The following is a 12,228-nucleotide window of genomic DNA, read 5'->3' on the forward strand; positions in this document are numbered from 1 at the left end:
CACTGTTTCCTCCGAGTAAAGAAAATGTATATTTTTAGAATACTCCCTGGGATGAAAGAAATTTTAAGATTCTTTTATGGAAAGTAGGTTCCTACTGCTACTGGTTATCGACTGAACATGAAGCTTCTCAGTCTGCACGTGGGAAATAAACAAGCAAAACCACTTTTCATGCCTGTAATTGAGTTTTTCTAAGAAAAAAATGAGCCTTTTCAAGTGTAGCTAACAACTATTTAACGTGAAGAAGCAGTGCCATATAAGGGAATCCTTTGCCTGAGAGCTTCGCAGCTTCTGTTCAGCTTCCCTCTACCTGTTGCTCAACAAAACCATGGGACTGGTTTGCTTGACTTTTTCCTCCCTGAGCTGTAAAAAGCATTGCGGGGGGGTGGGCGACAGCTTTTAATAGCATCAGATATTTGCAGAGGTTTTCTGTGCTTAAAGGCAGAAAGACCAGGAGCCTGTTTTTGAGAAGAGGTTGCTCGGCAGGAGCTTCCCAGCGGAAGGCCATGGGGGCTGGTCCCACTGGTTGTTACTGGGTGGTGCTGGTTGAGCCTCTTAGTTACTGAAGAATAAGCAAAGAATCCTATTAGAACAATGTCAACGTTAAAACAGCTAAACACACCATAATATCTTTTAGTAATTTAGTACCTTTCAGTAAACTCACTTCTTCAGTGAGCTGAGGACGACCCTGGGATTTCTCTCAGGTCACACCATTCGAGAGCTCGGAGCAGATACAAAAACAGCAGCTGATTATCAGTCACAGCATGAAATGAAACCGCACACCTCTTCGTACTTTCAAGGTCTCGAGCTGTCCAAAAAAGCACATCTTGGGAAGCTTAAGACCTTGTTCGGTTTCAGATCTGTTCACACCCTTTTATCCCAATAAGCCCTGTTTCTTCTTGTCGAGGAGTTTTCCCTTCTCCTAACTGGTTTGGAAATTGCTGCCTTCCCTTTCTCACCCTGCCCCCCACTTCAGCTAACTCTTTAATTCTAAGTTATTCACACCTTAAGCGAGAATCCCCTTCTCAGCTCCTTTAAAGACGAAAGGCACAATTGAAAGGGGACCCCGAAGAAACAAATGCTGCAGTGGTATCAATATCTCTATTTTTCATACAGTTATTTATTGACAAATGTAGTTCTTCTTACTGTGTTATCTGGCAGCATCATTTGCTCTATTTTTCATCTGGATTGAGGCACTCTTCACAAACCCCTTCATTACTTTTCATCCATTTTATTTCTTCTGTTCCCCCTCCCTGCACCCTGCAATTGTAGGCTGTGCTTACTTGCAATGTTTTCTGCTATTAACAGACTGGTTGAATTTTTTTGCATCAAGTAGCAGTGCTGTAATTGGAGACCTAAGAGTCAGTTAATATAAAGATCACTGAGAATCATAAACCATTTTCTTCTTGACCTTTTCTACCAAAACATTAGCTTCTGAGTTAGCCTGCTTTGAAGCTACAGAAGCACTACACATTGTCTTGTTGATTTCTGACTTCAAGCAATTCTTTTCTTCCATTTCCTCTATTTTTAGCATCTGAAGGCTGACATTTTACAATATGCTATTGCTCTTTTATTTTCTTTTTCTTTAAAGGAACAAATGTCAGCCCATCACTGCTTTTAGTGTGTGTCACTTGAGATCACTGAAAAAAAAATATTTTGTATGTCTCCTTATTGAATCATAAACCATGGGCACTACTAAGCATACTTCTCACAAAAGTTGACGGATCAGTCATTTGAGCGTCACTTCGCTTATAAGCAAAATCCACAAAAACTCAACACTGAAGAGAGGGCCTAAAAATGAGCATTATCCCAAAGGTGAAGGGGTATGCAGTCAAAATATTGCTCTTGTGTGTAGCTTCTGTATGTGTTTTATTATATAGATTATGTTTCTTTCTTATCAATTATACTGTTTTTCTAATGAAAATAACTGTACGCATTCACTTGCACATATACTCGAGTTGCTCACCTGCTCTCTCTGTTCAGATGCCAGTCTTAAATCTTGCAGACCTGAAACACTTTCTGCAGCAACCCAGTCCTCTCAGACAACCATAAAATAATTCTTCATAAGGAAAACAGCTTTTAATTTCTAGAGAAATGGTTCATACCATCTTTCTGATCTTTGGTCAGCAGGGTGAGGGGGATGTGGAGTCACTGCAGACACATTTGACGGATACAGACAAAGGCCATGGCAGCTCCCCTGCTGCCTTTGCTGTGCTGCCACATAAATTCACCTTCATTGTATGCAGACAGCTATCTTACGGTCATACAGCTGTGACTGTGCATAGGGTCAGTCTCCTCATAGTATATACAGCTGCAACTCATATACAGCCTGCAACATCAAGTACACATTAAAAAAGGTAGAAGGACTTTCATTTTTCCATGATAATCAATAATTCCCTGTCCTGCCACCTGGCCAGAGGTGTTCAGTGTGGCATTTAGAGGTATTCACTGAATTTAATGAGCATCTGGGAGGGGTGCGGTAAGCCAAAAGACTTGAATATATTTGGCAGGAACGGCCAGTACAGATTCTCCAGAACTTTGTTCTGTTTAACATTCATCAAGTTTGTGTCTAATGTAATAAAGAAAGTGAATATATTAAACATTTAGAACAGGGCTGCTAAATTGCCACCTAGTGGTCTTGTAACGAAGTTAATGTCTCCAGAATGCTGATCTGGGTCAAAAAATACCATCTTGCTTCTTGTGTTTCTGTCAGGGCCTTGGTATTGGTGCTCACTGACACATTGCCCACAACGCGGTCGGAGTGGAGGGGTGGCAGAGCACAGGTTCCGAGCCAATGCAAAACGGGACTGCTGGGACCGCTGGGTGCCAGGGGCAGCTTGCGCAGGGCTGAGATGCCGAACAGAATTCTGGAGCAATCAGTGTGAAAAATGCTGCCCAGTAGGAGCCTGTTATCTCTACTACTTGTTTATTTTTCAAGGAAAAAATGGCAAATATTTTGATATAAAAGGGAATAGGAGGTTTTCTGATGGGTGGTAAACGAGTAGAACGTTAGGATTTTTGTTCTTTCAAGGCTCAACCAGCTCCAGCGTAAGATGCACTTTACTCTGCTGGGGTATTCTCCCACCTTCTAGTCTCACTCCGCCGGAGCCATATGTTCATCAGCATGTGCTGTTTACACAGAGCCAAGCAGATGGGAAACACCAAAAGAGCACAAGTTGAATAATAAGTTTTGCAGTTCTGCTTTTGTGATTAGTCACGTAGGTCTGCCCAGAAGCTATTATGAGAGACTAAAAATAATTTTCAATATGATGAGCTGCATAAGCAAAGTCTTTAGGGATTAATGCATCCTCAATCATCTTACCAATAATCAGCTTGGGATGCACTGGGCTGCGTGTTGACAAAGATGATGCTCACAGGAGGTGGAGGCCTCATGTTGGGAAGCAGTCCTGGAGCAGGGGCTGCAGGCTACATCTCTGGGAGGACGCATCCGTTGTTTCAGAGATAAGTCAGAGATAAGTCAGTCCACCGCAGCAGAATCCAAATGACTCATCTTCCTCCTCCATCCTGTCACCTGCTGGGACCTAGTGCAATTTGTGGCTGAAGAAGAAACATCAGCCCTTGGAGACAGACTGAGAACCCATATTGCACATCCACTGAGGTCCTGGGTAATTTAAGGTGTCACACAAGTATGGCATCAGTCTAAGGATGCTGCATAACCCAAAAGCTTAACCCTGGCCAAAAAACATCCCCTTGCAGATCACTGGGTCTTTGATTAAGGTATTGGCACTCCTCACGTCTCCTGTCGTCTCGTGACGAACTGAAAGCCCTGTAAGTGAGGGCCACCACTTCACACAGAATATGAGGTGAGACAGGGCAGGAAAACTAGCCAAGAAAGACAAAAAATATAGGCCTGGGGCAAGGGATAGGACTTGGGTAGCAATATAAATACTAAATCAGTGACAGGAATAGTGTCTTCCTACGCTTCAGGTTTTGTGACTAAAGTACAACTCACTGTACACAGTACAGTATACAGTTCGGTTCATATCACTTTTGACTTGGTTGACATTAATCTGTTTTAAGACACAGTCTGATTTTTATTTGTGGGGGTTTTCCCCCTCTTTTTTTTTTTGTGCATCAACTATAATTATCTTGTTTCACATTGTACTTTGCTCGTGTTCAGGATTGATTCAGTTAAATTTGCACTTTCCTTCTCTTTGTTTTACATACTTGATTTGCACACAGTTTTGTTTTAAACAAATATTTATTTTTTCACTGGTGTCTGCCCTCACTCCACTAACTTCATCATATTTTATTTCAATTAAATTCTCCGTAGAGTTCTCTCTAAACTGATTTACTTTTTTTTTTTTTTTGCAAGACCACAGCTTCCTTATTTTCTAGATGTTATGACAGTACATTAGCAAATCAAAGTCAGTTTACTCCTTAATGTACTCTGGGAGATTTTATCTTTAAGGAGTATGCAATTAAAGGTGAGAGAGAATCAATACAATACTGTCTGAGAAACTGCAAGTTTAACTGCGTACCTGTTGTCAATAAAATTATCCAGAGACAGAATGCCTTATAAACACAACCAACTTTTTCAAAAACTAAATGACCTGTTCCAAACCCCAGAAGCTGGTAAGCCACAAAATAGCATCTAGACGGCAATTACTCATTTGAACTGTAGTGGATGGTATGAGTTTCCATTTCCCCTAGCCTTTCCTGAGCTGGTCTCTTCAGGGTTTATTAGGATTTGCTTTGACTAAGGGATTTACCATAGAGTCAATCTGTCACTGTTTTGCTATCCCACACAGAAAAGAAACTAGCCTCCTGATTTTTCAGATCCTGTTCTGATTGCCATGCTAAATGGCATCCACGTAACTCTGGAAGACACGTGTTCAATTACTGGGGCTTCATGCCTGCAGTAGATAATATTGAATGCCTTCAAATACATCTCTCGACAACTTCTGCTGCTGTTTCCAGGCAGAAAGTCCTAGAATCTCCTGTCTTCATCCCTACAGATAGCCAGTGTTAATGGCTTGAGATCCTGTTAGGTGGATCACTCATTACATTTTTCACTTGATGTTTATACATACATTTACAAAAACACCAAATGCTTCCAGTAGGAAGAAAGCATAGTCCAGTGTTACCTCAGAAGAAATAACTATTCAGTTGCCACATGTAGAGAATAATGTGAATTATTTGCATTGGCTCTGAAATGGTATAATGGTACACTGTCTCTCTCTTGTCTTCATCTTCCATGGCTACGTGGTTTTCACTCAGTTCAGAGCAGTCAGAATGAATTTGTGCCCCCCAAAAATACAAACTACCTGTCATACCTGGAAATGTATTGTGTGTGGCAAGCTATCTGTGCTAGCTATTCTGGCAGAGAGCTACTTTAAGACTTCTACAAATGAAAGTACAGTCAGACACCTAAACATGGACCATAGCTTTCTCAGCCAATTAGCACATATCAGGTTAACTGCCGAAACAGGGCTTTCACAGGAATTTCTTTGTGAGATCTTAAAGACATGAGCTGGGCACTCAGTAATAGGACAGTCATGATCTAAAACAAAACCGGTTTTTGAATGTATAGAATGGTTTTCAGTCAAAGGGATGTAAAAGTCGAAGTAACTAGAATGTTGAGGAGGGGTTAAAACAATTTTCAATAAAAACTGTGTGTGGGCAAAACAAGGTTGACGCTTTAGAAGTAAGAGTTGCTCTTTATTATTTTTTTTTTTTAATTTTCACTTTCTCTGTTTGTGTGTCTGTCACCTCCAAGATTAAAAACAGCTGGGGATACTGAAGTTAATGCCCTTCTGCCTGTCTTTATATGGAGCTGGTATTTATAATGCGCCTGCAGTCAACTCTGTCGTGCTAAAATGAACTTTCCGAATTGTTGTTGTTCACCTGATTTCACAGTCAGCACTTTGCAACACACAACACTGTCACCAACAATCTGACCAAAGGCAAAAATTTCTTTAACGTCTAGATCAGTTTATGTTGGATAATCTCAACACCTTTCAGCAGTAGCAGTATTTAAATACAGCTGGAGTGGAATAAAACAGAACGTCTGAATTTTCAAAAAGCCTCATGTATCCACTCTTCTTTATCTCCTGCTGGAATCCTGCAAGTTATAACTGTTGTGGGCTTTTTTTTTTCTTTTCTTTCTCTGTCTTGCTAATACTTTTTGTCTTCTCTTGGGTGTAAAGGTTAGCACATTTAAAGACTGACAGTCTTTGACATAGGAAAGCAACTTCTTTGTTAAAAAGCTGGTAGATATTTAAACTATATATAAATATTATATTTTAAAATGTAGGTCAAGAAAAATTATCATTGTATCTATCAGGTACATCTCTGTTGTCCTTCTGATGTGGATAGAGCATATAAACTGTTGTCTTTGGGAACATCACAGGAACAAAATGGCCAGACACAGCATCTTTACTTGCAGCTTGAAGTCCATTTCCAGTTATCATTTCATATATATTTTTCTTTACTTTTCCATGATCACCTGTACTTGCTGTTTTACAAAGACAGAGTATCAGGTAGATGGGATTCGGGGGAGGGGAGGAGGAGAGGTTGCCCATGCTTATTCTCTGTTCATCATCTTTTCAATCATCCTTTCATCTTCTCTTCTACAAAAATAAAAACCTTCATAAAACACTATCTAGGTAACTCTCCTTCCCATATGTATATCTGTAGGGTTAAATACAGTAATTCCACTGTTTGGTTCTGATAACTATGCTAAAAAAAATGGATATAGATTCACAGCAGCCCTTTTTAAGTAAATGTAATAGGTATACAAAACATTAATAAGGTTTAAAAAATAAAAATAAAAAAATCCTTATGTCTGGCATCAACAGAACTGAGATGAACTTCGCAAAAATGCTAGAGATAGGCCAATGATGTGCATTACCAGGAGAAATCCTTTCTTTATCTAGTCCTCCTTTGTGCAATAATGATACACAGGCCTAAATTCTGAATAAGACGTGACTTTTTTCTAGTCTTACGACAGTGTAATTCAGATTGTGATCGATCCCACTTTAATTCTGCTTCAGCACTGGCAGGTTTTACCTGTTCCAAAGGCAGTACAGCTCGCCCACGGCAAGGCTGCAAAAGCTTTGTACCTCTTTGAAGAAGCTCTGAACAAAACCTCGCTACGGATCTCAACCACTTGCCAAGTTATCCAAACTGCACATAGCTAGAATAGCTCTGTCACTGAGCTATAAATCAGAGGGGAAGAAAGGATGCACTCCCAGCTGTTAGTTCTCACTTTTTCCAGTACTTTAACTCGACATAAAACATGTGCACCAGCAGAGGGCATTACACACATCAATAAAGTACAGATTGCTAAACGGTTTGAAAGGAAAGAGAAATTCTTCTTCTAGCATTCTTAGGATACTGGACATTTTATGTAACTAATCAAAAGCTTAATACAAACTGGAATATCCCAAGCACAGGGTCTATCAGATATTTCTCAAGTGCTCATTCATTACAGTAGCTCTTTTACTGAGAAAACCAGCAAATTAATTAGTTCTCACTTGTAAACAAAGTGTAAAACTAAACTATTAGAACTCTAAACATGTTTTTCCTTCTAAATACATGAATTTGAGGGCAAACAAAGAAGACCATGTTTATTTTTAACTTGCTCATTGCATAGTTTTTCATTTCTCCTACTGCTTAGCTAACACACTGCAGCCTTTGCCTACTTAGTGAGCCACATGTTGATGTGGATTTTGCTTTACTAGCACCAAGTAACATTGAACTCCATCAGCTGAGGAGCCAGCCTTTGGGATATCGATAGTTACAAAATGTAGCAGAGCTCAGAGTATATTTGTCATTGAGAAATTGTATGAGAAAAATAAACCTTTCTCACTTTCATTTTACAGGTTTGCAATCTTGTACAAGGATACTGGACATTTTTTTTTTCCTCTGAAAGAGCTTAACGTGTAAAGCCCCTCCAAATTTATATCTATAAATTGTAGTTTCCTATAAATCAAGCACAATGAATGCAGTCGCTAGAACTGAAAGACAACGACTGGGGAAAACACAAAACAACAAAATTTGTCATAGTACTGTACAGTTTTTCATTGCAATTCACTTAATATTTGAATTCAATGTTTTACAAAGTCTGAGAGGTTTAGTAATACTTCTAATGAGCTCTTGACTTCACAAATGAAAAAACCTTTACTACGAAAAAACAAATTGTCCATCCTGAGATTCGAAAAAGAACTTACCTCACAAATGTTTTTCTACCAAGTAACATTTTGCCAGCTGGTAATACTGTCATATTTCTGCTCTGCAGGCAGAAGTAGTGTCTTCAGGGAAAATAACAGAACAGTAGAGTTCACACATTAACGCACTAATTCATAATTCTGTGTAACCAAATAATCTAATATACACTTCTTAACTGTAACATACTAGTAATTTTTCTTAAAAGTTCTGGTTTAAAAAAAAAAAAAGAAATTAGGGTAAAAAATCTTTCTTAATTCAACCTAGCAAACAAAATTTGGAGACATCTGTATTTCTGAAATACATTAAAAACTGAATAAAATTACTGAATAAAAAAATGTAAAATAATACCATTTTTTTCTAGAAGAATGTTGAATTATCATTGAAGATGTTGACGAAACTTTGTTATGTAAGAAAATAAAAAAATGTAAAATGTAGGTAAGCCATCAAATAATAAGAATAAAAAGTAATTTCTCTTGTGGAACACTTTTTTTTACACAAGTATCTAAAGAATATAGCAGTTAATGATCTTTTTATTATACAAAGCATTCCAGCTCTTCAAGTTTGTAGATGAATATGTAACTTTAGATCTTAGAACGTAAACATAACATAGTAATTACTTGGTTGTTTACAAGGCCAGGATGTGCAGTGACTTAAGTCTATTGCTTGGATATCACAAATTCATTGGATAATTTTCAAGGTGATTTACAGAATATCATTACTGGGTAGGATGTACTCACTTAGCATAGCAAATTAATAGCTTATAATAATGTATATTTGGAATGGTTGCATTTAAATCCAGTTCTAAAAATAAAATATTATTCACTTCTGCTTCAGTTGAGCAGAGGACAAATGTCTTTCCAACAAAAGCATAAATGCCCAGGGACATGTACACACCAACTCTTTGTGTATGTGTTCCTTCTGCTTGTTTCAGAACTTAACAAAATAGTTCGTTAGTCATAGATGAGAAAAGTCCTTGTCCAGCTAAGCCTAAAATAATCTTAACTTTCAGCATCATCTAGGCTGCTCTACAAACAAGAAGGACTGCTAGGAAGCAAAGGCTAATTGGTCTTGAAAGCAGCTGTCCTGAGAAACAGAATATATATTCATGAGAAACTATGGCACAATATTAATTCAAACTCTAAGGTTAATGTGGCTAGTATTTGAGATGTAAAACTCTCAAACACTTCGAGTTCAAGCAGAATCATGTTTAGTGACTTCTATCGACAAAGCCTGTAAGTCAGCAAACTAGAACTTGGCCCAAAGCCCACTTCTGGATATGGGCCCTGCAGTCCCATGCTATGCTGATGTAGAAGCTTACACAGGTGCTCTGAAATTTGAGCTACCAAAGTCAAGGAGACTGCTCTCTAGGTAAAAAAAAAAAAAACAACAAATGCTTGTGCTTCATGTTGGAAGCAAGAGGTGCCAGGAAGCCTTAAAAATACCTTACATTTTTGACGCTTTTTTTTTTAAAGTCAACTGCATATCATAATGACTGTGTAGCCCAGTTGGTATGTGAGGAGGTTAATTTGCCTCATATCAGCCAATGCTTAACTAAAAACTTCTGCAGAAATTATAAAGAAAGACTAAGTATGTATGTGGTGAATTTTCATCCGTATCTTAACCAGTAATAAACCTCATGAAAAGTTACACTCTCTAGCCAAAAGGTTGGCTTTCAACAAATGTTTTGAATAGTTATTGTTACCACATCGCTATAGGATCTGTGATTTATGAATATGTTTTGGGGGGAGATTTTTTTTTTTTTGCTTTTAACACCATATTTTTCTTTTTGATAGACAATAGATAGAAGGGAGTTGCTAAGAGTCATCCCTGATTATAGCAAAGCCTGGAAAAAAGAGAAATTTAGCCCAACTCACATGGGGAAAAATACGCTGTTACCACTACTGGCACCAAAATAAGGAACTGCAGGTCAACAGCAGCAGCTGGAGGGAGTCTAAAAAAGAGGTGAGAGGATAGGAGTCACTAGCATGCTAAAGGGAAAGATGCTGCTTTTGAGCATTTGAACTATTCAGACTGAGACAGGAAAGATGGTCTTAGCTCCCTGCTCTTTTATGCAAGTCCTGGACAGTTTTAAGCAAAACACTTATCTGAATAATGAGGATAAGAACAATAACATTTCTCTGTCTCAAAGGGCTGATTGAGAGAATAAATTAGATGCTCAGATGTTACAGCAATGCATCCCAGGAAGTTCAAAAGAATTTTCAAAACAAAATAATTACATTTACAATATTTTTTAAATACCTACAAGTCAAAAATCTCTTTTTGGCAATCATAGGCTGTTTGTATGTAAGCAAGGAATTTCTGGATGGCTAACCTCAGAAATGTGAAGAGCACTTATCTGGAAATACTTCAGCTAGTTGACAGCAGAACAGAGGAGACTCTTAAATTATTAAATGACCTACACTACAGCTTCTCATACACAGTTTTGCAGCTGGAGGAGAAGTGACTGCTAGGATGCTGAGTTTGGTCTCTTCAAAATGTCTACAGTAAGGCTCTGGTTTGAAAAGTGATTATGTAAAAATAGCACTTCCTACTCAGCAGATCTGTTCTTGTAGGCTTTAGTGGGGAGCAGGGCGGGGGGAAAAATCACTGCATGTCTTCACTGCTTAGCCACCATATCACTGGGGGAAGAAACTGCACTATACTCCAGTATATGCAACTTCAGCAAAATCACCAATTTAAAGCTATAGTGTACCTAAAAAATACCCGTCGTTTCAAAATTGTGCCCTTTGAAATCAGACCTGCATAACCTCATTACCTTCAGCTGCATGGAAATGAATGAAATGAAATAAACCCTTCAGGCTGAAAAATCTTGATTGGATTTCCTCCGGCTTCCTATCATAACCCAAACTAATCAAGCCATTTCTCTCCCAGGTTGAAAATGAAAAGAAAGAGAGAGATGATGATGATTCTTTTTTAAAACATTTGGCAGGTAGTCTCAGAGCATGGAGCCCATATAAGTTTCAAGAGGTTACATGAGGACTGCAGAAGGCTAATAGCATGACAACAGCTGCTACCACAGGGATGTAAGTAATGCAAAAACCAGATTCATGCAGTTTGGCCAGCCTGTTGCCAGGGTTGTCAGACTCCTGAGTGATGGAGTGGGCTCTGCCCCTATCAGCTGCTTCCAAAGGATCAATGTATCACAACAAATGCTCCTCTTCCAGCCTTTCAAAAGAAGTCGTCTTTATCAGCGTGATTTTTTTCCTCAAGTAAAGCAGATGAGGAGGCTCCTGTAAAAAGGAAAAACCGAGTAAAATTCGTAACACTGGAAAATGCATACTTAGTATCTGTCTAGAGATTTGAAAGGACACTTTGATCATTCTTGCCAATTACATACCTGTTAGAGGCAAGTATTTTTACATATTTAATATTCAGCTAATCTCTAAAAATGGCTTTGATCAAACAGACATGCCATTTATCCTCAAACGCTGTGCCAAAATCTCATCTCTAGATAGCCTAATGTGTGAAGTGATGAATTTGTTTTCAAGTCTTTTACAGAATGCCTTCCATTTTTCACTTCAGACTAAAACACCTACCCTTTTAACAAGTGTATTGCCTCTCCTGAACACTATCTTTAAATATAAAAGAAATCATACCAGAATGGTTCTCTTAGGGTTTTGCCTTTTGACATTTTTCTACTTAGAATACTTCTGAAAAGGAAAACTAATGGCATTATGCTTGCACACACAATCCTTATCTAAATGAATGTATTTCTCCTTCCTATCTGACACATACTAGTGTGTCTCGCAGACTCAGATCCTGAATGACCTTCATTAAGTCCCTGGAGCACTGCACTTTTAGAAGCTTGACTAGCCCTCAGACTGCAAGTTCTATGTTAGGGCATCCACGCTCATTCCAAATGGAAAGATTACTTCGTAAGTTAGCAGGAAACACATAGGTTCTGACAGAAGTCAGTCTAGCAATGGAGGTTTTGCAACAGAATCTGGACTGAGGCCTGTTACACTAGAGTTAGACATGATAGGGCTATGAGGATGGTGAGGGGACTGGAACATCTCT

This window comes from Opisthocomus hoazin, chromosome 3, assembly GCF_030867145.1.
Source record: "Opisthocomus hoazin isolate bOpiHoa1 chromosome 3, bOpiHoa1.hap1, whole genome shotgun sequence".
NCBI classification, from domain to species: Eukaryota; Metazoa; Chordata; class Aves; order Opisthocomiformes; family Opisthocomidae; genus Opisthocomus; species Opisthocomus hoazin.